The sequence below is a fragment of the Heloderma suspectum genome, chromosome 3 (genome assembly GCF_057233095.1).
Source record: "Heloderma suspectum isolate Gila_16-S chromosome 3, 16-S_ref, whole genome shotgun sequence".
Lineage (NCBI taxonomy): Eukaryota > Metazoa > Chordata > Lepidosauria > Squamata > Helodermatidae > Heloderma > Heloderma suspectum.
The window spans coordinates 238,738,209-238,760,751 of record NC_139460.1 but is presented as its reverse complement, the minus strand read 5'-3'; the positions used below and the strand labels follow the sequence as shown (position 1 = coordinate 238,760,751).

The following is a 22,543-nucleotide window of genomic DNA, read 5'->3' as shown; positions in this document are numbered from 1 at the left end:
CACTTATGTTGCTAGCTGCAGAGCTAATCTGCTGCCTCTGTTGCGTTTAAACTATTTGAATTAATTTTCCCCTTGGATAGTATTATTATTATTATTTATCTTGCCTTGCAACTGTTTTTGAAGATTTTCCTCATGTATTAATACAGCTTTTCGCAGGAATTTAGAATTGGAGCTTTCATACTTTTTAATTTATTTTTACTTTATTTCTTTTATTTATAATATTTGTATACCACTCCATATCTAAAACAGATTTTGGAGCAGTGAAACCCTTTTTCACAAGGGTTTGGGGCACATTATATCCGACAAAGGACGTAAGTCTTCCTCATTGCCTTTGTGCGATGTGTTTTTCGGATTACTTTCTAATATTTAAAAACAAAGATAGCCACGCTGTTCCATGAGTAAAACTTCCAAAATCCAGTGGGGGTGGGGAATCCAAAATCCAGTCAGACAATACCTTTACTCAACCCAACCAAAATGCCACAAAAGCTTGTGCAAACTTTTATGTTCCTCAGAACTCTTCATCAGGCTAGGTGGTATAAAAGGCAGGGGGATGGGGAAAGTAACAGAAAAGTTCAAACATTAGAACAGATCTTGTGGCTGTGAGGTCTACAGCATAGGCTGAGTTCCAAAATGGTGATAAAGCGGTGATTGCAGACTGAATGAGTCACAGATAGGAGTGATGCAGCTATCAGTTAACACCTATCATTCGGGCGGGAGCAATAACTGACCCCCATTTCTGAAAACCCAGAACTGCCTTTTGCCCTGATCAAGACACACAGATCCCTGACCAGTACAATACTCCACTGGGAGACACTGAGGCTGGTCAGGCTGCAGGTCAGTCACTCTGTACTTAATCTGAATGTCACATCTATTCTTCTCCTTAGTCCAAAGAAGTTGAAGGGCAACAATGATGATCAGTTGACTGGAAACAAAGCCCTGTGAGGAGAGACTGAAAGAACTGGGCATGTTTAGCCTTGAGAAGAGAAGAATGAGGGGAGATATGACAGTGCTCTTCAAGTACTTGAAAGATTGTCACAGAGAGGAAGGCCAGGATCTCTTCTGGATCATCGCAGAGTGCAGGACATGGGATAATGGGCTCAAGTTACAGGAAGCCAGATTCCGGCTGAACATCAGGAAAAACTTCCTGACTTTTAGAGCAATACGACAATGGGACCAATGACCTAGGGAGGTGGTGGGCTCTCCCAAACTGGAGGCATTCAAGACGAGGCTGGACAGCCATCTGTCAGGGATGCTTTGACTTAGATTCCTTTATTGAGCAGGGGGTTGGACTCGATGGTCTTGTAGGCCCCTTCCAACCCTACTATTCTATGATTCTTCCTGCTTCCAATATCGTTCTCAATTAAAATGTTTAAAGTAGAGACTTTATGGGAGTTCCTCTGAGCCTGGGGCTCTTAAAAGTTGGGAGTATGTCCAAATTTTAGTGTGGCAGTGTGTCCTCTTTTACAGAGGACAGTCCTGTGTTTGAGGGCTGTACAGTCCAAGTCTGGTTCAAAGATAAAAGAACCATCAGAAGGAAGAGCTGGGCCTTGAAGTTGCCCATCAACAACACCTGGAGCAAAGCGCACAGTTCACCTTTTCACAGTCTTCCACACTATGGTGAGATGTACTGTATTTCTATTTAAATAACAATAATTAGTTCTAAATTTCCATCTAAACATATAAATTAGCAAATGCAATTTTTGTGCAAATATTTTCCCTCTATTGTCCTCTTTTTTTGGTGATGCTTTAAAAGGGGATTAGACAAATTCTTGGAGCAGAGGGCTATCAATGGCTATTAGTCCTGATGCCTGTACCCTACCTCCAATATCAGAAGCAGTGAGCCTATGTACACCAGTTGCAGGGGAACATGGGCGGGAAGGTGCTGTTGCACTCGTGTCCTGCTTGTGGTTTCCTGGTCGACAGCTGATGGGCCACTGTGTGAACAGAATGCTGTACTAGACGGAGGCTTGGTCTGATCCAGCAGGGCTCTTCTTATGTTCCCATGTTCCCTTTTGGCAATTTGCAAGTGGCCACCTGATGTCCCATTGAACTCAATGGGATTTACTTTTGACTAAGCATTTTAAGCATATGCTTAATATGCTTAGAAGAATAAAGAAGAGCAACAGACCCCTCCTACAAAGGAGCAAGAATAGGGCTAATAGTTTCTGGGGAAGAAGAGAAAAACAGAGCCCTTCCCCCATAGCCAGACTAACCCTCTTGTTACTGGATGAGAACAGCACGTTTGTGTGGGTGGGTGTGCTTCTGACTCTGCAAACAAAGGTGTGCTGTATCTGCCTCCCAGCACTGCACTGAACCAGACGACGAGTTACTCAAGCAACAGAGTCTTTGAAGAACACATTAAAAAATAAAAATAAAAGATGCCTGACGTTCTCTTACTATTTGCTTGGGCCATTTAAACCTAGCAAATCAAAACTGTTGGATAATACACATTCACACTGCAGTCATTACTTCCTTGTGACTGTGGGTGTTTCCAGATGGATGGCTCCGAACGCTACCAGTCAGAAGGTATTGTGCAGTGATTCCATTTTTTTCCTTAACTGATTTTCTGCTCTAAGAAAAGAAATGGACAGAGTAGTAGGGAAACACCAGATCTGGGCTGGGGGGGGGGGGGGGAATTATGCATGGTAGATGATGATGAGCCTTTCTACATGAGGCTTTTGTTGTACACTTGTGATTGCTCACTCATGGTAGTTTGCGAACGCTTTACATGACGTCGACATCCTCCAGGGCCTCTCCCGTGCTTTGCAACCATTATAGCGTTTTGTTTTGTTTTTCTAACAAGGAAAGTCTGGTATTTCTGTGAATGGCAGCATGAAACCCTGGTGTATTTGCACAATTTCACTATACCACAACACCACCTAGTGGTTGTGTAATGGAACATATAGAAAGAAAAATGCCAGCAAAAGCATGTGTAAAGGAGCATATCTTAATCCCACAAAGAATCCAGAAGCAGAAGCCTCAATGAAGTGGTGGGTTAAAAGCCTCATAGAAAAGCTGGATATCAGGACACCCAGTAAAATTCTGTGAATGAGGCAAGGTGATGGCTCTATAAAAGCCTTGTCTGGAAGCACCCTATGACTTTAGAAGTGCTACTTTGATTGTTAAAATAATAATATTTTTTTAAAAAACAGAGTCCCCAAAACAACTTTCACTTGTGGAGATAAAGCTTTAAAACATGATGACATCTAGTATAACAGTTCAGGCAACTAGCAAATAAATTGTACTTGAAAACACGAAATTGTATTTGAAAGCCTTAATTGCTGTGTGATCTCATTCATGCATCAACTTTGCACAGCCATTAACCATCCCTTTCATTCTAGTGCCAAGGAGGATTGTCAAGTCACATCCATTTGAGAGAGGTTCTCCTTTGCAACAATTATGCTTTGAAAGCCCAATATAGAAATCATTTTAAAGGCAGCCAGCCCAAAGGTTGCACCTTTCAGGTGGGGTTGTGGTGACCTGAGCGTATCTGAAGACCTATCCATTTTGGCCAAAAAGATTGAAAAGTATTGATGAGAAAGCCACAAACAGAGAATGGCTGCCTTCGAAGACATTTGCACTGCCTCTTCCTATTTGCTACATTAATCTCTCCCTGATATACATAGGAAAAAAAATTTCCTGCAACTTTATTTTTAGGAAATTTGAGGAGTATGGAGAACACACTACAGTACAGGTAACCAAAAGCAAACTTTTAGAACCCTCCCCACCCCCAAAAGTGCAGGGCTAGTAATGTAGAACTAAGAAAAAGCATGACGGAACTGAGATCTACGCATTTGATTCCATCTGAAGGACACTTCACAAAGTCGTTTCCATGCAAAGCGAAACACCTGGAGGAGGAGCCAGACTTCACCTACCAATCGGGCCAGCAAAATTGTGTGCCCTGCTGGCCATGATCCCAACTTCTGCATGTACAGTGTGGTTGTTCAGTCGTTAAGTCGTGTCCGACTCTTCGTGACCCCATGGACCATAGCACGCCGGGCCTTCCTGTCCTCTGCTCTCTCCCGCAGTGTGCTCAAGTTCATATTCATTGCATCAGTGATGCTATCTAGCCATCTCATCCTCTGCCGTCCCCTTCTCCTTTTGCCTTCAGTCTTTCCCAGCATCAGGGTCTTTTCCAGGGACTTTTCTCTTCGCATTAGGTGGCCAAAATATTGGAGCTTCAGCTTCAGTATCTGTCCTTCCAAGGAGCACTCAGGGTTGATTTCCTTTAGGATGGACTGATTTGACCTCCTTGCAGTCCAGGGGACTCGTAAGCATCTTCTCCAGCACCACAATTCAAAAGCATCAATTCTTTGGCGCTCATCCTTCCTTATAGCCCAGCTCTCACAGCCATACATTACTACTGGGAAAAGCATAGCTTTGATTATACGAACCTTTGTTGGCAAGGTGATGTCTCTGCTTCTTACTATGCTGTCTAGGTTCACCATAGCTTTCCTCCCAAGGAGCAAGCGTCTTTTAATTTCATGGCTAAAGTCACCATCTGTGGTGATCTTGGAGCCCAAGAAAATAAAATCTGTCACGGCTTCCATTTCTTCCCCTTCTATATGCCAGGAAGTGATGGGGCCAGATGCCATGATCTTCGTTTTTTTAATGTTGAGTTTCAAACCAGCTTTTGCACTCTCCACTTTCACCCTCAACAAGAGGCTCTTTAGATCCTCTTTGCTTTCTGCCATTAGGGTGGTATCGTCTGCGTATCTGAGGTTGTTGATAATTCTCCTGGCAATCTTAATTCCGACCTGTGATTCATCCAACCCGGCGTTTCTCATGATGTAGTCTGCATATAAGTTAAATAAGCAGGGCGACAATATACAGCCTTGTCGTACTCCTTTCCCAATTTTGAACCAATCGGTTGTTCCATGTCCGGTTCTTACTGTTGCTTCTTGACCCTCGTACAGGTTTCTCAGGAGACAGGTAAGGTGGTCTGGTACTCCCATCTCTTTAAGAATTTGCCACAGTTTGTTGTGATCCACACAATCAAAGGCTTTAGCGTAGTCAATGAAGCAGAAATAGACGTTTTTCTGGAATTCTCTTGCTTTCTCCATGATCCAGTGAAAGTTGGCGATTTGATCTCTAGTTCCTCTGCCTCTTCAAAACCCAGCTTGTACTTCCGGTAGTTCTCGGTTCACATACTGCTGAAGCCTAGCTTGTAGGATTTTGAGCATCACCTTGCTTGCATGTGAAATGAGTGCAATTGTACGGTAGTTTGAACACTCTTTGGCATTGCCCTTCTTTGGAATTGGAATGTAAACTGACCTTTTCCAGTCTTGTGGCCACTGTTGGGTGTTCCAAATTTGTTGGCATATTGAGTGCAGCACTTTAACAGCATCATCTTTTAGGATCTTAAATAGCTCAGCTGGAATACTGTCATCTCCGCTAGCTTTGTTGTTAGTAATGCTTCCTAAGGCCCACTTGACTTCACTCTCGAGGATGTCCGGCTCAAGTTCAGTGACCGCACTATCATGGCTATCAGGGACATTCAGATCTTTCCTGTATAGTTCTTCTGTGTATTCTTCCCACCTCTTCTTAATCTCATCTGCTTCTGTTAGGTCCCTGCCTTCTTTGTCCTTTATCATGCCTGTCTTTGCACAAAACATTCCCTTGAGATCTCCGATTTTCTTGAAAAGATCTCTAGTCTTTCCCAATCTGTTGTTTTCCTCAAATTCTTTGCATTGTTCATTTAGGAAGGCCTTCTTGTCTCTCCTTGCTATTCTCTGGAACTCTGCATTCAGTTGGATATATCTTCCCCTTTCTCCCTTGCTATTCGCTTCCCTTCTTTCCTCAGCTACTTGTAAAGCCTCATCAGACAGCCACTTGGCTTTCTTGCATTTCTTTTTCTTTGGGATGGATTTCGTTGCTGCCTCCTGAACAATGTTACGGACCTCCGTCCATAGTTCCTCAGGCACTGTGTCTACCAGGTCTAATCCCTTAAATCTATTCCTCACCTCCACTGTATATTTCATAAGGGATATGATTTCGGTCATACCTGAATGGTTTAGTGGTTTTTCCCACGTTCTTCAATTTAAGCTGAAATTTTGCAATAAGAAGCTCATGATCTGAGCCACAGTCAGCTCCAGGTCTTTTTTTTACTGACTGTATAGAGCTTCTCCATCTTTGCCTGCAAAGTACATAATCAATCTGGTTTCAATATTGACCATCTGGTGATGTCCATGTGTAGAGTCGCCTCTTGTGCTGTTGGAAAAGAGTGTTTGCTACGATCAGCGTGTTCTCTTGGCAAAACTCTATTAGCCTTTGTCCTGCTTCATTTTGTACACCAAGGCCATGCTTGCCTGTTATCCCGGTGATTTCTTGACTTCCTACTTTAGCATTCCAATCCCCTATGATGAAAAGGACATCTTTTTTTGGTGTTAGTTCTAGAAGGTGTTGTAGGTCTTCATAGAACCGATCAACCTCAGCTTCTTCGGCATCAGTGGTTGGGGCATAGTCTTGAATTACTGTGATGTTGAATGGTTTGCCTTGGATTCGTACTGAGATCATTCTATCGTTTTTAAGATTGTATCCCAGTACTGCTTTTCCCACCCTTTTATTGACTATGAGTGCTACTCCATTTCTTCTAAGGGATTCTTGCCCACAGTAGTAGATATAATGGTCACCTGAATTAAATTCGCCCATGCTTGTCCATTTTAGTTTGCTGATTCCCAAGATGTCGATGTTCAATCTTGCCATCTCATGTTTGACCACCTCCAGCTTACCTTGATTCATTGATTTTACATTCCAGATTCCTAAACAATATTGTTCTTTACAGCATCGGATTTTCTTTTCACCACCAGACACATGCACAGCTGAGTGTCCGTTCGGCTTTGGCCCAGCCGCTTCACTCTTTCTGGTGCTACTTGGAAATACCCTCTGCTCTTCCCCAGTAGTATATTGGACACCTACCGACCTGAGGGGCTCATCTTCCGGCATCATATCTTTTAGCCTTGTGATACGTTCCATGGGGTTTTCTTGGCAGGAATACTGGAGTGGGTTGCCATTTCCTTCTCCAGTGAACCACATTTTGTCAGAACTCTCTGCCATGACCTGTCCGTCTTGGGTGGCCCTGCACGGCATAGCTTATGGCTTCACTGAGTTGCGCAAGCCCCTTCGCCACAACAAGGCAGTGATCCATGAAGGGGGCATGTACAGTACAATATCTAAAAAGAGGAACTATACACTCACACACACGCACACAGAGACATATTTGGATGCCACCAGGGGGCTATGAAAGCACAGAGCAGATCATATAGTGTTAGTACCAGTAAAGTTGTGGATGCAGCAGTCTCTGCTACGAGATGGTCTTGGATTAAATCCCCTCAAAAATCCTCTCCCAGAGTAGAATACTAGCTGTAACATAAGAATTTTAAATATTTTTTCCACTTTGACTGATTTTTCTTCACAGACACATCTGGGCAGCAGACACTTAGCTGAGCGAAGGTGTTATAGTGGTTAGTAATTTCCATTGTGGCCACAGCAACCTTGGTTTGAATCCATACTTGGAGCTTTTGTGGATTTCTTTTCCCACCACAGGGAGTGGCAAAAGGCCCTCTGAGAGTGAGTGACACAATTGCTTTCAGCAGAGAGGAGCCACCTATTTGGCCTAGTTTGGGGACTTGATTCCTGTTTCAGGTGAGAAAAATCCCAGGTTCATATCCCAGCTGGACAACAAGACTGGCTGTACCCTGTACGTCTTTTTTAACTTGGCTTTTTAAATTGTTCTCACTCTTGTTGTTAATGTTTTACTATGGTTGTTTTTCCACTATGATTTTACTATGGCTGTTTTAAATGTTTTACACTGGGCAGTATCCAAGTCAGCCCATGCGCCAGCGGAACCCAACGCTATTGCAACGGGAAGCTAGAAGTTCTAAACACAACCCCAAACTAGCAAAAATGCTCATTTCCAGAATGGGGCAGGTCAGCACAGCTTGTAGAAAGAAACTCTGCTGACCTATCCCGATCCGGAAACAAGTGTTTCCGCTTGTTTCTGGGGTTGCTTTTTGAATCACTAGCTTTCTGTTGCATGATTGGTGAGTCCCACTGGCGCAACAGAATGAGCGGCAGTATTAGATACTGCCCCATGTTTTTATTTGATTGTAGTTTTCATTTTCTGAGGTTTTTGTAAACTGCCTTGGTTAGTTTCCGAAAGGCAATATAGAAATACAATAAATAGATAATCAACGAATGAATAGATTTTGATTACTACGGAAGTGGTGGCTCTGATTTTCCTTCACAAAACCACCAGGAGAACTCCTTTGGCCATACTCAGCAAGCAAAGGGGAGCACCCCTGCTTCCACCTCTAAGCAGAAAAACAGAAGCACCACTAGGAGTTGAACCCAGGGTCTCCTGCTTATGAAGCAGGTGCCCTGGCCAGCTAAGCTGCGGTATCTTCCAGCTCTCTGCCCCTCCCAGACGTGGGCCAAGTCCCAATGGGCTGATGTTTTGGCCCATCTTTCTGGAATCAACCCGCCCGGCCTGGGAAGACTCAGCCACACACAAGGGAGCAGCGGCACCCCTGCCGTGATGGTACAGTGGTTAGTACTCTGCATTGGGGCTGCAGCAACCTCGGTTCGAATCCGAGTCATGGCATGAATTTGGAACTTTTAGGGGGTTTTTTCCCCTGTGTCAAAGAGTGGTGAAAGGCACTCAGCAAGCCCTACTGAACTTCAGCCATACTGCCAGGGCCAAAAATGTTAGCTCCCAAGGCACCACTGGGAGTCGAACCCAGGATCTCCTGTTTACTAGACAGGTGCTTTAGCCAGCTTAGCCATGGCACCTCGTGCTACAAACCTGGCCCACTTGCTCCCAGATGACAGGAGCAAAGCAGCATGTTAGCAAGGCATGCTCTGTTCTGTCTTGGAGGCTTAGCAGTAAGGTCCTTGCAGGTGGCATCATGGCATTAAGTACTGAGAAACCCCCTGCCTAGCTTCTTGGTCAAGCCAGAGAGGAGGCTTGCTTAGGGTGTGCAAAGTCCCAGGTTCAAATCCTGACCAGGGCAGGAAGGCTGGTTGTACCTTTGGATTTTTATTTTGGTGGACAGAGGCAGCAGCTCTAGTATTCCTTCACAAAGACACCCTGGGAAACCCTTTGAGCAGCTGAGCTGTAACCATGGACCCTACGGGTCTTGACCCCCAGGCCAGCAAAGGTGTGCACACCCTCCCCAGGCCCTGGCCATGATCGCATAGTGGTTAGTACTCTGCATTGTGGCTGCAGCAACCTCAGTTCAAATCCGAGCCAGGGCACATATTCACAACATTTATGGATTTCTCCTCCTGTGTCAGAGAATGGCAAAAGGCCCTCTGCAAGCTGTGTCCGATTGCAACCATTGGGGTGGCCATTTCTCCATCACCAAAACAGAGGATGAAAGAAAGAAGACTGTGTTTGCATGAAATGTACATATGTGAATTTGTATGTGTAGATACAAATGTAGAAATAATATGAATAGAAATATAATACATCTCAATACAGTGGGGATAATTGTACTGTGTACCTGCTGTTCAGTCTGCTGCCCGGGTGCTAACTGTTGATGGGAAACTTCAAGGCCTTTACTTGTTCTCCCTTGTGATGGTTCTTTACCTTTTAAACCAGACTTGGCTGGGACAGCCGTTCAGATGGGGGGTACTTTCAAACAGAGGAGCGTCCTCTGTAAAATAGGACACATGGCCACTCTAGCACCTGTGCTACGGGGGCCAAAAGGGTTAGATCCCACGGCACCACAGGGAGTCAAACCCAGGATCTCCTGTTTACTAGACAGGTGCTTTAACCAGCTTAGCCATGGTGCCCCATGCTTCAGGACTGGGCCATTCCTTGCCAGATGACCCGGTAAAGTAGCAATTTGTGCTGCTGTCTGCTAGGAAAGCACAGCAACAGAGGCCTTCGAGTGTGTGTGGCACAGTGGGTTTAAAAAGACAAGAGCCTCGTCTCTGGCTTGTTGATCTAGGGGTACGATTCTCACTTAAGGTAGGAGAAGACTTCGGGTCAAACTCCGGACAAGCCTGTACACTGGAAGAAGGCTTGCTAGACCTTTTCATTTAGGGGGGGGTCCTCTTATTTTTGATTGGAAAACCTTTGGCCATGCTTGGCAGGAAAAGGGAAGTATTCCACTTCCACCTCTAAACAGGTAGACAGAGGCACCACTGGGAGTCGAACCCAGGGTCTCCAGCTTACAGGGCAGGTGCTTTGTCCGGCTAAGCTATGGTGCCAAAGTCAGATCCCTCAGCTGGCCCTACCTTTAGGCAGAACGAGGCGGCCGCCTCAGGCAGTTGATTTTGGGTGTTATAGACAGGCAGCAATTCTTTTAGTTATGTAATTTATTATTATTGTATTTTTACTGCCAGAGAGGGAGAGAGGCCCTTATGGGATTTTCTGCCTCAGGTGCCAAAATAACTTAGACAGCCTTGGGTACTATACACCATGATGGTGTAGGCGGGGAGGGCATCATTTACTGCCCCACCTCAGGCAGTGTAATGTCCCTGGCTGCTCACTCCCCCCACGCCCTTTCCAACTCCAAACAGGCCAGCCCGTCATTCCAGCCCACCTTGCTGGAAAAGGGCATCTCTACACCAGCCTTATATCCTGCATTTAAAAAGGGGGCTTTCTGCTTCCATTTTAAATGCAGGATCACAACGACTCCCTCTTTCACCCGCTTCCTTTCCCCCCTCCCCTTTCCCCCTCCTTCCCCCCATCTGAGTCTTCCATTATCTTCCATTGATCTTATCGCTCCTCTTCTTGCCACTTTTCCTTTTCACGGACGAAACTGAAGCGGAACACAACGGGGTAATTTGACAGCTCATTAGCTGCAATCCATTTAAAAATGGAACAAAGGGCATTTAGTGCAGGAGACACCTTGAATGATCATGGCATCATGTAAAGAGCCTGCAAACTTCCGTGAAGGAGCAATCTCAATTGCAGGATAAAAGTTCCGTGTGAAGGAGCCCAAAGTCTGCCCTGCCCTTGGATGTTCTAGCCCAGGGTGGGCAACTTCCAGTGGTTGGAGGGTCACATTGCCGTCCCCACTCCCAGACCCCACTGTGGTCCATCGATGCACTGCTGAATTTGACACCCAGTTTGGTGGTGCAGTGGTGGTGGGAAAGCCCTTTTTAAAAGCAAAAAGCCGTAGTTTGCTGCCAAAATTGTGCAGCTGGGGCGGGGGGCGGGGCTATTTTGCTGTGGCACAATGGTGGGCTGCAAAAAAGGCCAGGGGGGATGCATGCCTCCTTTGGGCCACATGTTGCCTACCCCTGTCCTAGCTGCTCTACCAGCCGGAATAGACGTGCCCTGGTCTCAGAAGAACAGCCACTTTCAGGGGGCAGCACCAGGTCAGCCGTGATTGTATAGTGGTTAGTACTCTGCGATGTGGCCGCAGCAACCTCGGTTCAAATCTGAGTCACGGCACAATCTCCAGACTTTTGTGGATTCCAGCTCAGCAGCTGATGTACAGTGATTACTCAGAGCACGAACTTGGAACTTCTATGGCATTCTTTTCCTGCCTCAGGGAGTGGCACACAGCACTCGGCAAGCCCCACTGAGCTGCACCCATACTGTCGGGGCCCAACTCCCAAAACACCACTGGGAGTCAAGCCCAGGATTTCCTGTTTACTAGAGAGGTGATTGAGCCAGCTTAGCCATGCTGCCCCATGCCGTAGGTCTGGCCTGCTTGCTGCCAGAAAACAAAGTGGAGTGTGTCACATTTTGCCAGGGAGGCTTGGTGGCAAATCCCCTTCAGCATGAGTGGAACAACTATGGTAAGCATGGAAGAATCTCCTGTCTGGCCTGTTAGTCTAGTGGTATGATTCTTGCTTAGAGTGTGAGAGTTCCTGGGTTCAAATCCTGTGCGTGGCAGGAAGGCTGTTTGCATTTTTTAAATTTTGGTTTATTGGGGGGGTGCTCTCATTTTGCATTTCAAAGACACGCAGAGAAAACCTTGAGTCTTTCTTGGCAGGAAAGGGTGAGCACTCTGCTTCACCTCAAAACGAGTAGATGGAGGCACCACAGGAATTCAAACTAGGCATGTGCTTGGGCCAGCTAAGCTATAGTGCCAAGGCTGGCTGCTCCTCCACAACCTCTGCTATGCACAGGCTCTGGCCAAGTCCCAACAGGGCTGACATTTTGGCTCATCCTGCTGGAAGAGATGTGTCCTGCTTACCGAAGAAATAGCCACTTTCACGGGGCAGCGCCAGGTCAGCCATGATCGTGGTTAGTACTCTGCGTTGTGGCCGCAGCGACCTCGGTTCGAATCCGAGTCATGGCACAATCTCCAGACTTCCGTGGATTCTTTTTTCTACTTCAGGAAAGGGCAAAAGGACGTCTGCGAGCTCACTGACCCACACTCATACCGTCAAGACCAAAAGGGCTAGCTCCCAAGGCACCACTGGGCACTGACTCCAGCATCTCCTGTTTACTAGAATAATTTATTAGATGGGTGCTTTAGGCAGCTTTGCCATGGTACCCCAGACTGCAAACTTGACTCACTTGCAAGCAGAAGACTGGGCCGAAGTGGCATGTTAGCAAAGCGCATTCCCTTCTGCCAAGGAGGCTCAGCAGTAAAGCTCTTTCAGTGTGGGTGGCAGAAAAGCCTCCTGTCTGGCTTGTTGGTCTGTGGCAGGGGTGCACAGCCTCTCTGAGCCTGAGGGCCAAATTCCATTTCAGATAAGCTCTCAGGGGCTACATTCCAGCGGTGGGTGAGGCCAAAGGCAAAAGGGATAGGGGCAAACCCCCAAAATACCAGCATATGTTATTGCCAGTAACTAAGCCAGAGGAAAGGCATTTCAACCTTGTAGAATGGGAGGTGGGACTGCACAAAAAGCTGGGAAACCACCAAACCATTGGTGGTTGGGGAAAGGGGTGGGGGAAGGGGAAGGGGTAGTGTTTCTGGGGCCCCTGGAGGGCCAAATTTGGCCCCTAAGCCTGAGGTTCTACACTCCTGGTCTATGGGCATGATTCTTGCTTAGGTTATGAGAGGTGCTGGGTTCAAATTCCAGACAAGCTCTGTCTACACTTGGCAGGAAGGTTGGCTCTACCTTCTGTCTGGGCAGGAGGTAGTTTTAATTTTCCTTCACACAGACACCTGGGGAGGCCCTTTGGCCAGCCAAGTTGTGATTATGTCACTAGCTGCTCTTGCCCCCGCCCCCACTCCCACCCACCGCGGTGCACCAGCCGTCCCCAAGCTCTGCCTTTGATCATCTATTCTATAGTATGCTGTGTTCTGGCTGCAGCAACCTAGGTTTGAATCCGACTCATGGCGAGTGGGTGGGAGTTTTCTTTATGCCGCACACAGGTCCAAACCAAAGTGGTCCTTCTGAAGACATAGTGAGGGTACAGCAGACACATTTGGCAGGAAGAGGGGAACACTCTGCTCCCACATCTAAAGAGAAAGACAGAGGCATGACTGAAAGGGTCTCCTGCTTATAAGGCCGATCTTTTGGCCGGCTAAGCTACAGTGCCCCAGTCAGCTGCTCCTCTGCTTCCCTGCTTCACCCAGGCTCTGGCCTAGTCCCAAGTGGCTGATGTTTTGGCTTATCTTGCCAGTAGAGATGTGTCTTGGCCTCAGAAGAAACACACACTTGCAGGGGGTGAGCACCAGCTCAGCCATGATTGTATAGTGGTTAGTACTCTGCGTTGTGGCTGCGGCAACCTCGGTTCGAATCCGAGTCATGGCATAAACTCCAAACTTTTATGGATTTTTTTTCCCAGCCTCGGGGAGTGTGAAAAGGCTCAGCGAGCCACACTTTTTATTCCAGCCATACTGCCAGAATAAAAAGGGTTAGTTCCCAAGGCACCACTGGGATTCGAACCAAGGAACTCCTGTTTACGAGACAGACGCTTTAGCCAGCTTAGCCATGGTGCCCCATGTTGCATGTCTGGCCCACTCCATGCCAGAGGACAGGCTAAGGAGCAAGGCCTTTGGTTGGCACAATGGCCTTAAGCACAGAGGAGCCTCACAGTGGCTTGCTGGTCTAGAGGTATGGCTCTCACTTATGTTCCAAGAGGGCCTGGGTTCCAGTCCCAGGCAAGGCTTATCCACTGCAGCTGTACTGTTAGATTTTTATTTGGATTCCTGACTTGGATTCCTGCATTGAGCAGGGGGTTGGACTTGATGGCCTTGTAGGCCCCTTCCAACCCTACTATTCTGTGATTCTATGATTCTGTTTTTGTGCAGGGGGTGGGGGTGGCAGCTTTACTATTCCTTCACAAAGACATCCAGGGAAGCCCTTTGGCCAGCTGAGTCGTGATGACTGGCCTAGCCATTCTTTCCCCCCGCCCCCCCAGGCTGGCAGAGAGGCATCTAATTTCCAGAGGCCCAGACTGTGACCATGCAGTGAGTGCAGTCTTCGCCAATCCGGCCCACTCCAGGAATGTTGGTCTACAACTCCCATCATCCCTAGCCAGCATGGACCAGGCCTGCTGCCCAGGGATGATGGCCATTGTAGTCCAACATGTTTGGAGGGCATCAGGCTGGGGAAGGGTGGTGTAGTTGTTAGTGCTCTGCTTTGTGGCTGCAGCAACCTCAGTCCGACTTTGAGTCACGACTCAGACCCAGAACTGTTATGTGTTTCTTTTTCTGCCTTAGGGAGTGGCAAAAGGCACTCAGCAAGCCCCACTGTGCTGGGGCCAAGAGGCTTGGTTCCCAAGGCACCACTGGGACTCGAACCCAGGATCTCCTGTTTACTAGACAGGTGCTTTAGCCAGCTTAGCCATGGTGCCTCGTGCTATAAGCCTGGCTGAATCACTGCCAGGTGACAGGAGCAAAGTGGCACATCAGCAGCGTGTACTGCCAGAGAGGCTTGGCAACAACTACCTTAAGCCCAGAACAGCCTCCTATCTGGCTTGTTGGTACAGAGGTACACTTCTAGCTTGGGGTACAAGCGGAGCTGGGTTCAAATCCCAGACAAGGCAGGTCCTGTCCATGGTAGGAAGGCTTGCTCTACCTTTTGACTTCAATTTGGGGAAGGAATGTTCATTTTCACTGCAAAGACAACTGGGAATTTTTTTTGCTACACGTGGCTGGAAAAGGGGAGCACACCACTCCTACCTCTGAACAGAGGCACCACTGGGATTCGAACCCAGGGAATCCTGTTTACAAGGTGGGCACTTTGGCCAACTAAGCTATCAGGTGCTCTTCCGCCTCCACATAGGCTCTGCCCAGGATCCAAGGGGCTGAAATTTTGGCCCATCTTGCTAGAAGAGCCTTGGCCAGGCCTCAGAAGAAAGAGCCACTTGCAGAGAGGCAGCACTACCAAGCCATGATCGTATAGTGGGTAGTACTCTGCGTTGTGGCCGCAGCAGCCTCGGTTCGAATCCGAGTCACAGCACGAACGTGGGACTTCTGTGGATTCATTTTCCTGCCTCAGGGAGCAGCAGAAGACCTTATGTGAGCCCTGTGGAACCACAGCCAAACTGCGTGGGCCAGAAGGGTTTGCTCCCAAGGCACCATGTGGAGTCATCCTTTTTCCTAGGGTGGTACTCTGGCCAACTTAGCTATGGCATCCTATGCTGCAACCTTGACCCATTCACCGGCAGAAGACCGGAATGAAGTGGGGTGTTAGCAGCATGTATGCTGCAACTTGTCGTCTGTTTTTATAGTGTTTTATAGAATATATTTATTGTCTATTTGTATGCCTTTGTATGATTTTTTTTAACCTGTACATCACCTTGAGAGGGTTTTACCCTTAAAGGCAGCATAAAAATCATTGTAAATAATTTTTTTTAAAATGAGATATCCCTTTCTGCTAGGGCGGCTCAGCACCAAAGCCCTTTTTAGCATGTGTGGCATGACTGATTTAAAAGCAGACTCAGTTCCTGCCTGCCTGGCTTGTTGGTCTAGGGGAATGAATCTTGCTTAGGGTGTGAGGGGTTCTGAGTTCAAATCCTAGGCATGCCCTATCCTCAGTATAGAGACTGGCTGTACCTTTACATTTTTATTTTCATGGGCATGGTAAGCAGCTCTGATTTTCCTAAACAAAGACGTCTGAGAAAACACTTTGGCTAGCTGAACTGTGATGGCAGACACAGTTGCTCTTGCTGTACAGCAAAGGTATAGCCACCACCAAAGGCCCTGTTCATTATTATATATTGGCTAGTATACTTCTTTGTGGCCTCAGCAACCTTGGTTCAAATCAAACTCATGGCCTATCTGCCTCCCTGCTCCACACAGACTCTGGCCAAGTCTCAACAGTCTGATATTTTGGTTCATCCTGCCAGAAGAGACCCACTGTGCCTTTGGAAGAAACAGCCACTTGCAAGGGACAAAATCAGGTCAGCCATGATCATACAGTGGTTAATACTCTGTGCTATGGCTGCAGCAACCTTGGTTTGAAACCAAGGGCCTTTCTACATGAAGTTTTTAACCCGCACCTTTACCGAGGCTTGTGTTTCTGGATACTTTGCAGGATTAAGCTCAGCTCCTTTACATGTCCCCCCCCCCGGGGGGGGGTTCTTTCTCTGCCTTTCTATATGTTCCATTATACAAGCACTAGGTGGAGCTGTGGTATAGTGGAATTGTGCAATTACATGAGATTTCTACAGTGTTATAGAGACCATTCTGAAAAAAATACCGCACTTAAGAAAAAAAACTTCAGTAATGGTCACAAAGCACTGGAGAGGCCCTGGAGAATGTCAACGTCATGTAAAGGACCCACAAACTATCGTGAGCTCAAAATGAAAGCCTCATGTAGAAAGGCTCCAAGGGCTTCATCGCACAAGTCTAAAAATCCTGTAATGTACTGAGGCTTCTGCTTCCGGAATCTTTATAGGATTAAATCGGGTCCTTTCCATGTGGCTTTAAAAAAAACCTAAACTTCTCAATGAGATCTATATGTTTCATTACAAAGCCACTAGGTGGCATAGTTGTTTTATTTGCAATAAAAGTGACTTTAAACTGTACACCCTCATTTTTGTTGACTCCATGGTGGAATGAGGGGAAATGCCAGACTTTCCTCGTCATGGAAAACAACACAATAGAGCTCACAAAGAGTGGGAGATTCCCTGGAGGAGGCTGCGTCATGTACAGGACCCACAAACCTCTGTGAGTAAGCAATCTCCATAGCAGGATAAAAGCCCGGTGTGAAGGAGTCCCAAGTCATGGCATGTACTCAGAACTTTAATAGATCCCTTTTCCATCTTCAGGGAATAGCAGAAAGCACTTAGCCAGTGCCACTGAGCCACACCCATACTGCTGAGGCCAAGGGTTAGTTCCCAAGGCACCCTTGTGAGTTGAACCATGGCACCCCACACTGCAAAGCTAGCCCACTAGCTCCCAATAGGCAAGAGTGAAGCGGCACATTATTTTTTCTCCCTTCTGCTGGGGGGCTGGATGGCAAATCCCCTTGAATACGGGCAGCATGACTTCAGGACAGAGTGGCTTCCTGTCTGGCATGTTAGTGTAGGGGTATGATTCTTGCTTAGGAAGTGTGAGGTGCTGGGTCAGATCCTGGACAGACCTTGTTTATGGCATGAGGGGCAGATTGGTACCGTTACATGTTTATTTTTGTCCAGACAAGGGCAGCTCTGATTTTCCTTCGCAAAAACACCCAGAGAAACCCTTTGGCCAGCTGAACTGTGGCTATGCAGCCAGACGCCCTTGCCCACCCCGCCCCAGGCCAGTGCAGGTGCACCCAGCTTTCTCAGGCCATGGTGGTGATTGAGTAGTGGTTAGTACTCTGCATTGTGATTCCATTGAATCCGAGTCACAGCACCTACTTAGAGCTTTTATGGGATCCTTTCTTGCTTCAGGAAATGGCAAAAGGTACTCAGCAAAGCCTGCTGTGCTGGGACCAAAAAGGTTCATTCCCAAGGCACCACTGGGAGTCGAACCCAGGATCTCCTGTTTACTAGACAGGTGCTTTAGCCAGCTTAGTTATGGTGCCCCACACTGCAAGCCTGGTCCACTGGCTGCCAGATGACAGCAGCGCTTTATTAACGTACCGTCCCTCCTGCCTAGGAGGTTTACGTGTCAACCACAGTGCCTCCTGCTTACTTGGGTCTCAGTGCCATGCAACCTTGTTCATTATACAACCCTATGTATCAAATTTCTACTAGTTCATCTCAAGTTAATACTTCTCCATCTGACATATGGTGCAAAGTCCTTTTGTTGGGGGACAAAATGTACCACCCACATTTGGTTGAATGCTGTCCCCATAAAAGTGTGAGTGTCTGCTCCAGTGTGGTTCTGCTAATTTGATCAGGAAGCCTTCTGCAGTGGAGAACTACAGTTGTCAAGGAGTGTGAAGATGACTTGTCGGTGAATCACGAAGAACCAGGAATAAAAGATAATTGGTGCAGGAAAGCGCTGAATATGAACTGAAAATTGCCAACAAACATTTTAAGATCGATGTTTCTCTTCAGAACATTCAAACGATTATTTGAACTTGGGGGGGACATTTTTGCCTCGTTATAGGTAATCCTCTGTTTTAATCTGTTGTAGTTCAGGGTCCAAATCCATATATTATATGGCTGAAATTAAGCCTCATTCCACAGCATGAACACTTTAGAACATTATCAAAACATTTATACCATGATTAGTATATGAACACCATATTCTCTCTGGCGCTACTGAACATGGAAGCCACTAATACAATTTAAGTTGCATGTAACTGCACCAAAGTAAGGAATCCTTGGCGTCTAGCCTTGTGGAATGTGCAGCATTTCCTGGGAACACAGCACAGTATTTATTTACTTACTTATTTAAAAAAAAAATGAAAATGGCTTTCAGGGTGTGCTACCCTGACCAGGTGACTTATTATTACAAAAATATGAAACACACAAATTACAGTTACACACACACTCACAAACACAGCAGCAGCAGCAGCAGCAGCAAAGGATTTTTAAGCAGCAAGTACAGAATGGAATAAATAGGTCTTCAGAGGTTTAAAACAAAACAAAACAGCAGTGATGAGGCCATACGTATTTCCTTGGGGAGGGAGTTGAAAAGGTGTGGGGCCACCACTGAGAAAGCCTCAGAGCTGGTCTGAGGGAATGGTATTTTTCTGAGAGAATGGTATTGGTCTGAGGGAATGGTATTTTTCTTTGGTCTGAGGGAATGATAGTTTTCAACTGGCTCTCTATAGTGCTTGTTGAACTCTGGGCTTAAAGGGATTCTTCTTTGAACAAGCAGAACGAGGCAACTGCCTCAGGTGGCAGATGCTGGGAGGCAGCAGTGGCAGCCCCCAGCTGTTCCTCCTGACCCCCCTCCCCACTATTCCCCTCTCTTGGAGGACAGAGCTGTGTGTACCACAGAGCCTGTCCTGCATCTTCTAAACTAGGCTGATGCCTAGGAGGGAAAATGCCAGACTTTCGTCATCATGGAAAACAACGCAATAGAGCTCACAAAGAGCAAGGGGTTCCCTGGAGGAGGGCTGCGTCATGTACAGGACCCGCAAACCTCTGTGAGTAAGCAATCTCCGTAGCAGGATAAAAGCCCTGTGTGAAGGAGCCCTTGGTCTGGTTACCTGTACAGAAGCAGAGTCTGACACCAAGTGAGAATATAGAATCAGCTAACTAGAATACCTGTAGGGGCTTCAGGTTGATAAAATAAAGCTTACATTTCCACGGGCAGTGCTATGATAGCAGCTGTTCCATTATGCATGACTTTTTACTGCTTACAGTTTCAATGTTCAAAGAAAAGATCAGTGGAGCATTGAAGCTTTTAACTCTAGTGGAGTTATATAGGTGAAATATATCATGTAGTATTTTTTTGTAGCAGTGGGGCATATAATTTCTTGCCATTCAGGTATCCCTTGGGCTTTTTAACAGTACTCTCTATGGGGGGCAGTGCTGGGCAGAATCAGAAAGAGGGTAATGTAATATCTCTGCTCCATAGAAACCACATGCTTTTGACTCTTGCACTGAGAGACTAATACTCTACTTGGCTTATTTTTTCAAAGAAATGAAAGATGATGAAGTTATGGGGTTATCTCTCATGTTGTTTGAAGAGAAGATTGGGGGCGGGGGGAACAACATGATAGCATTCACAAAGTAAAAGTAAAACTTCAAGTATAACCTGATGGGATCTGAGCTAGTGGTGACCAACCAGGAAAGAGATCTTGGGGTTGTGGTGGACTGCTCAATGAAGATGTCACCCCAGTGTGCAGCCGCTGTAAAAAAAGGCAAATTCCATATTAGGCATAATTAGAAAAGGCATTGAGAATAAAACTGCCAACATCATACTGCCCTTATACAAATCTATGGTGTGACGACACTTGGAATACTATGTACAGTTCTGGTCACCACACCTAAAAAAGAATATTGCAGAGCTGGAAAAAGCCCAGAAAAGGACAACTAAAATGATCAAGGGGCTGGAGCATCTGTCCTATGAGAGAAGATTACAACATCTAGGATTGTTTAGCTTGAAAAAAGGAAGGTAAGGGGAGACATGATAGAGCTCTACAAAATTATGCATGGTGTGGAGAATGTGGATAGGGAGACATTTTTCTCCCTCTCTCAAAATACTAGAACCCAGGGTCATCCTATGAAGCTGATTGGTGGGACATTCAGGACAGATAAAAGGAAGTAGTTCTTCACACAGTGCATAGTTAAAAATATGGAATTCACTACCACAGGATGTAGCAATGGCCACCAATTTGGATGGCTTTAAAAGGGGGTTGGACAAATTCATGGAGGAGAAGGCTATCAATGGCTGTGTACTGCCTCCAGTACCAGAGGCAATGAGCCTATGTACACCAGTTGCCTAATGACAAAGTAAAAAACAAAACCAGTCCCTCCTAAGATAACATAGCAAAAGCAGGTGCCATGGATAAGCTAACAGCTAGTAGGTTTAAGGTTCAGTGGTCCACGCTCATTTTCTAGCATGCTTCCCAAAATATGAACAGCACATCACAAGAACTAGGCTTTCGACAACCATGGCTATGCATCAGAGTTCATATTATCTTGCCTCTCTGGCTTGCAGTCCTTTGTAAGGAATCCACAACCATTCCTCAGAAAGGAATGAATCTTGATTTCTAAATACATACAAAAAGTTGAGAAAACTGTGTGCCTTTATGTACAGAGAAGAACAATGTGCAGTCAGCGTCTATTGTTGCACACACAAAAACCAGGATGGAAAACAAGCGTGGGTTTACTGCTTGGAAGAGTGTTTAAATCGTGTGACTTTGCCTATTGTCAACTTGACTATTCATAAATGAACCCAAATATTATCCCCCAAACCCCATAATTCTCCAGCGATCTCTCCTTCCAAAGGAAACCAAGCCCAGGAAAATGCTGCTCCTGAAACATATCACTCAGGGAAGTGGGGAGTGCTTCCAGGCAGACAGCTCCTAACACTACCAATCAAAAAGCACTGGGCAGCTATTCTATCTTTTCTTCCTGAATGGATTTTTTTCTGGTAAGAAAAAAGACAGAATAAGTGATGGGAAAACACGGGAAGGCTACAAATGGAAGATGATGACATCTGGACCCACCGTAAAATTCCATGAATGAGGCAGGGTGACAGCACAATAAAAGCCTCATCTGGAAGCACGCTATATATCTTAGCACACTAGTGTGCCTCCCCAGCACACCCCTTCAGAATTACTCAGATGAGGATACTGTTTGAATACAGACTAAACCTTCCGATGGTGTTCTCCCTTCACAGAGGTAGAAGCCTTTTTCTAAGCCTTCTTGATACCTCAAAGGGCTCCAGAGCCAGAGGTGGTATTGCCTGGATTTACCAGAATGGTGAAGACCTGCAAAGAGATTGCGTGCATCTCAGAGATGTGGCAGTCAGAGTGCTGCTGCCCAGAATGATGCAAATGTGAACATAGAATCATAGAATAGTAGGGTTGGAAGGGGCCTACAAGGCCATCAAGTCCAACCCCCTGCTCAATGCAGGAATCCACGTCAGAGCATCCCCAACAGATGGCTGTCCAGCCTCATCTTGGATGCCTCCAGTGTGGGAGAGCCCACCACCTCCCTAAGTCACTGGTTCCATTGCCGTATTGCTGTAACAGTCAGGAGGTTTTTCCTGATGTTCAGCCGGAACCTGGCTTCCTGTAACTTGAGCCCATTATTCCGTGTCCTGCACTCTGCAATGATGGAGAAGAGTTCCTGGCCTTCCTCTCTGTGACAACCTTTCAAATACTTGAAGATTGTGCTAGTCAGGGAACAATGGAGCAGACCTGGTATACTGGTCCTAGTATACTGAACAGAGATGGTAATGCTTATTTATCAACATCCCAACTCAGTGTAAATGGCCTAGCTTCAGACAGAAAAGAAACACGGGTAGTATTGACTTACCAGATATCTACCTTGATTTCTTCCAGTCACTCACACATTTTTTGGTATGATGCTTGGAGTCTATGCCAGGAAAAAAAAAAAGTATTATTTTTGATATATATCACAGGTGGGCACATTAAGGCCATCCAGATGTTTTGGCCTGCAACTCCCATCAGCCGTGGCCAGCATAGACAATCATGAGAGATGGTTGTAGTTGTAGGCCAAAACATCCGGAGGGCCACAAGTTTCCAACCTGTGATATATATCTTTGTTACAGCATCTATTTTAACTATTAAACTCAACATGGAAACTGCTGGACTGAAT

At 46.3% G+C, this 22,543-nt stretch overlaps 7 non-coding genes across 7 annotated transcripts; 1 reads left to right on the top strand and 6 right to left on the bottom strand.

Annotated features, from left to right (window-relative positions):
- Positions 1-8,530: 8,530 nt before the first annotated feature.
- TRNAP-GGG (transfer RNA proline (anticodon GGG)) lies at positions 8,531-8,602 on the top strand. The gene has a single exon. It is a non-coding gene; the product is annotated as a tRNA-Pro (tRNA).
- A 114-nt stretch (positions 8,603-8,716) lies between these two features.
- On the bottom strand, positions 8,717-8,790 carry TRNAT-AGU (transfer RNA threonine (anticodon AGU)). Its single transcript has one exon. It is a non-coding gene; the product is annotated as a tRNA-Thr (tRNA).
- Positions 8,791-9,721: 931 nt separating this feature from the next.
- Positions 9,722-9,795, bottom strand: TRNAT-AGU (transfer RNA threonine (anticodon AGU)). Its single transcript has one exon. It is a non-coding gene; the product is annotated as a tRNA-Thr (tRNA).
- A 346-nt stretch (positions 9,796-10,141) lies between these two features.
- On the bottom strand, positions 10,142-10,215 carry TRNAT-UGU (transfer RNA threonine (anticodon UGU)). The gene has a single exon. It is a non-coding gene; the product is annotated as a tRNA-Thr (tRNA).
- A 3,570-nt stretch (positions 10,216-13,785) lies between these two features.
- On the bottom strand, positions 13,786-13,859 carry TRNAT-CGU (transfer RNA threonine (anticodon CGU)). The gene has a single exon. It is a non-coding gene; the product is annotated as a tRNA-Thr (tRNA).
- A 783-nt stretch (positions 13,860-14,642) lies between these two features.
- On the bottom strand, positions 14,643-14,716 carry TRNAT-AGU (transfer RNA threonine (anticodon AGU)). The gene has a single exon. It is a non-coding gene; the product is annotated as a tRNA-Thr (tRNA).
- Positions 14,717-17,803: 3,087 nt separating this feature from the next.
- On the bottom strand, positions 17,804-17,877 carry TRNAT-AGU (transfer RNA threonine (anticodon AGU)). Its single transcript has one exon. It is a non-coding gene; the product is annotated as a tRNA-Thr (tRNA).
- Between the last annotated feature and the right edge of the window lie 4,666 nt (positions 17,878-22,543).